This window comes from Gavialis gangeticus, unplaced genomic scaffold, assembly GCF_001723915.1.
Source record: "Gavialis gangeticus isolate Ggan-Ray unplaced genomic scaffold, GavGan_comp1, whole genome shotgun sequence".
NCBI classification, from domain to species: Eukaryota; Metazoa; Chordata; order Crocodylia; family Gavialidae; genus Gavialis; species Gavialis gangeticus.
In genome coordinates, this window is record NW_017728992.1 from 93628976 (window position 1) to 93632977 (window position 4002).

General features: G+C 55.3%; 1 long non-coding RNA gene across 1 annotated transcript in view; it reads right to left on the bottom strand.

Moving 5' to 3' along the window:
- Window positions 1-342: 342 nt before the first annotated feature.
- Window positions 343-4002, bottom strand: part of LOC109299601 — a 20537-nt gene continuing 16877 nt past the window's right edge. The window contains exon 3 of the long non-coding RNA XR_002097930.1: window positions 343-354. This is a non-coding gene — a long non-coding RNA (uncharacterized LOC109299601). The remainder of the gene's footprint in view (window positions 355-4002) is intronic.

A 4002-nucleotide genomic window follows, 5' to 3' on the forward strand; every position in this document is an offset into this window, starting at 1 on the left:
CCCCAGCAGGGAAGGTGGGGGTGTGGCCAGCACTTTGCCCCAGTTGTCCGGGAGCCTCATGCACCCCAAGGACCATGGGCTGAGTGACAGCATAGCAGAGCGGTTGGCCCGCAAGGGGAGGGGTGGGGGAAATGGGTTCTGGAGCCACAGCAGCAAGTGTTGCCAGCAGCCTGGCCCATCCCACCCTGGGAAGGGGGCAGGGGAGGCAGGCTGCCCACAGCCAGTACCCAGCAGCCCGCCAGCCCCCAGGGAGCAAGCGGGGACAGAGAACTCAGCTGGCAACTGCCTGGGCCCAGGCCTGCTCAGCCAGACTTACCATGGTCCCGGAGGACCTGCGCACAGCTGACCCACCCACTGGAGGCCAGGACAGGCAGCATACAGCTTCTGGTTCACAGCAAATTATCTCTGAAATGTTGCAAACTCTCATAAAAGGCTTCTGTCTCTTGCCTCTGCAGGGGCAGCATCTGGCCGTGGGGGAAAGGCCACCAGCCCCAGTGGGGATGTGAACTCAGAAATAAAATCTAGACTCATTATCCTGTGAGGTGGAACTAAATCACTAAAGCAGCATGAATCTAAATGCCCTGTGAGAGGCCTGTGCCTACCCAGCTGTGGGAACACGAGCTACTAAAAGTTTTGAACTGTGTCCCACCTCTGTAGGTGCTCTAGGAAAGGGGAACCCAGGGACAGGGAAGTGTGGGGGGATAGAGGCCAGGGCCAGGGGCAGGTGCAGGAGCTGAGACCAGGGGCAGGGACTGGGAAGATGCTCCCCCCAGCGTAGGACTTACCATGTGCCCAGGGCTGGCATAGCTAGTGGCTTAGCAAAGGCCTCCCATTAGCAACAGCATCCAGCTGCACCTGATGTCCATTGCCCATGGTGCATGGTTGGCTGGTGCCCAGCCTGGGCCCACCCCTTGAGGAGGAGCTGGTGCTGCTGGCATCTGATGGAGACATGACTGGCTGCTCCTTGTGGTGGGGTCTAGGGCTATGCAGGGGCTGAGGCAGCCACTGGCCAGGGCTCCCCAAGCTGCTAATAGATATAACAGCTGAGGAACCGGGCAAGGCAAGGCATTGAGTGCCTGATAGCCCCTATTCTGGTGACATGTTACTGGAGGGGTCAGGGTAGGGCAGGGGCTCAGGCACGCTGCCCCTGCTGGTGGAAACTGCAGGGTTGCGGTCTGGGTCCTGGGGCACCAAAATGTTAGTCAGTTGCCACATAAAGGGCGTGATCTTGCAGGCACAACCAGACTGACATTTGTGGTCAGTCATGGCCACCTACTGTGCCCGCAAGGCCTTGATCTTCATGTGGCACTGCCGTGCTGACTGGGAGTGCCCGCACTCCCTCATCCCAGCCAACAGAACCTCATAAATGTGGGTGGCCAAGCACTCACCCCATGCGAGCTGTCTCTGGACCTCTGCATCACCCTAGAGCACCACAAGGTCCCCAATCTCCTCCTGGCTCTAGCTGGGGCTCTGTGTAGACAGGTGTGCACACGAGCGTGGAGCTGGGTCTCAATAGGGAGGATGCAGATGACATGGTGTCTTGTGTCAGCTCTCTGGGCCCCCGCACAGCTGTACCTATGTTGCTGTCCCTAGGAAGCTGCCAGCAGCATGCAGCGCAGGGACATCGCAAGGGACCGGGAGCCACATGGCTGAAGCTATGCACTACAGCACCTGCAGGGGCAGGACAAGCTGCTAGGGGTGAGCAGCAGGGAACTAGTGCTAGCCCTGCTGCCAGATGCAGTCATCAAGCAGCCCTGAGGATCTAGCAGGGCTGGCCAGGGGGTACAGGATGCTGCAGCCCTTTTCAGCATTCTCCTGGCCCAATGGGGTGCTCTGGCACCTATGTGGCCCTGCAGTGGCCAAGCATCAGCTCTGGCTCCCTGCCAAGGCAGGCAGAGGCAGCCTGTGTCCTGTCCAGGGGGGTACATGAGGCCTACAGTACTTCTGTGGAGTCCCTGGGCTCCTTCAGGCTCCTGGTGTGTGTGTCTCAGGGCACAAAATGCTGCAGGCTTTTATAGCTTTCAGCTAGGGGCTGCCACAGAGGCAGCCCAGCCCTGGGGCAGGAAAGGCTCCCAGTCAGGAGCCCTAGGGCTGAGCTGAGGCTGGCCCCATAGTGGCTGGGCAGACCCAGCACTAAACTTAGTGCTGGGTCACATCTACACATGTGTTCCTGTGCATTAACTAGTAATGACTAAGTTTGATACCTGTATTTGCAGGTATCAAATTTAATCATGATTAGCTATTTTTACTGCACAGTAAGGGCATACACATGTAGATGTGTACCTGTACAGTACTGTAAATTAGGCTAATGCATATTAACACATCTTGTATATACATGTCCACAGAAATCCAACTGCTAGAACTGGTACAGGACAAGTTCCAGAACAAGGACTTCTACTTTCCTTTCAGAGGAAACATGTTTCCTCCTTCCTTTCCAGCATGGGCAACTGGTGCCTTCTGAGTTGGGGGGGGCACTTGTCCCCACCATTGGCCAGTCAATGACCAGGGAGGGTGTTCCCCCCATGGACAACTGCACAGACCAGATGGGGGGGAGGGATTCCCCCTGTGGCCAGTTACACGCGCTGACCCCAAAGCAGCATTCCCTCTCAGCTGGCCCTAAGAGGGAACACCGCCTGGAAGTGCCAGCAGCAAGCTTGGTGGGCCAGGGATGTGCTCAGAAGTGCCAGCAGCACTTCTCCTGGTGCCCCCACTCTCTGGCTGGCACTCTCAGGGGGGACACCAGTGCTCCCGCCTGCCCGCCGCCTAAGCAGGGAACGCTGCTATGAGGAGATGCACATGGCGCCAGTTCTTTCCAGGGGAACAGGTATCTTCAACTCTGCTTCCAGGTAGAAATGAACCAGTGACTGTACTTTGCAACAAACTGATTTACCCTGTCAGAGGAAAACATCACTGATCCGAGACTCTCACCTAAATCTGTTGTTTCCTTTTCCTTCATTCTGGAAATATCTACACAAGATGCTTAACTGCACATTAGCATAGTTTACTGAGAAGTAAGCATGTGCATATGCTTACTACACAGTAAACCTCCCTAATCCTGAGTAAATTTGCTACCCAAAAATGCAAGTAGCAAATGTAATCAATATTAGTAATGGTGCAGTAGCACTCATGTAGATGCCAGGGGGGTGGACGATAGCTTCCTGCCACCGGGGTGGGCTCCATCACAGGAGCCTGGGCAAGGACTATGTTCCTGTGCCCTGGCAGCAGAGAGCTGTAAGCCCCCTGTTCCAAGACCATGATCAAAGGGCTGGGAGATTGAGGTGCAGTGCTTAGAAAGATCTGCAGGGATGGGGTAGGTCCCAACCCGCTGCCTTGATCTGCCAGTGGGGCAGCTAGGAGTGAGCTAACTGCTAGCTGCCCCAACAGTGGATTGGAGCAGGAGGCTAGGACCTGCCCCTTCCCTTCAGCTCATTCCATGTCCCCTGCCCCTGATTGGGGAGCCAGGACCAGGAGCTGCCTGCTGCTGTGGCAGGGGGATATTGTCCCCATCCCAGCAGCAGGCAGGCTTCTGGGGCCAAGAGACAGTTGTCTCCTGGCCCCATGTTCCCTGCCAGCCCCTGGGATAGAGCCTAGAGCTCCCCTCATTGGTGGCAGGAGCCCATTGCAGGGCTAGAGGAAACTTGGTGCAAAGAGAAACAAATCTGCTCCCTAATCCCCGCCTATGTAGATGCTTGCATGAAAGCGCTTACTGCACAGTATCTTACACCAGAGTAAATTTAGGCCAGATCAAATGCACCCTCTAAGTACAAAAGGTTGAAGTGACTATATGGACCCTGATTAAAAGCCAAGATGAAGAACTCTTCCCCAAATTGACTGGATCAAGTGTACTTTGTGCTGAGGAGCCAATATCTTCAAGGAGCTGTAATCTATTTTTTACTCTGATGGGTGTGTGTGTGTGTGTGTGTGTGTGTGTGTGTGTGTTCTGTCTTTTTGGAACAGTCACAGCAGCCTGGAATTTTCTACATCTTTAAAATAAGTAGAAGT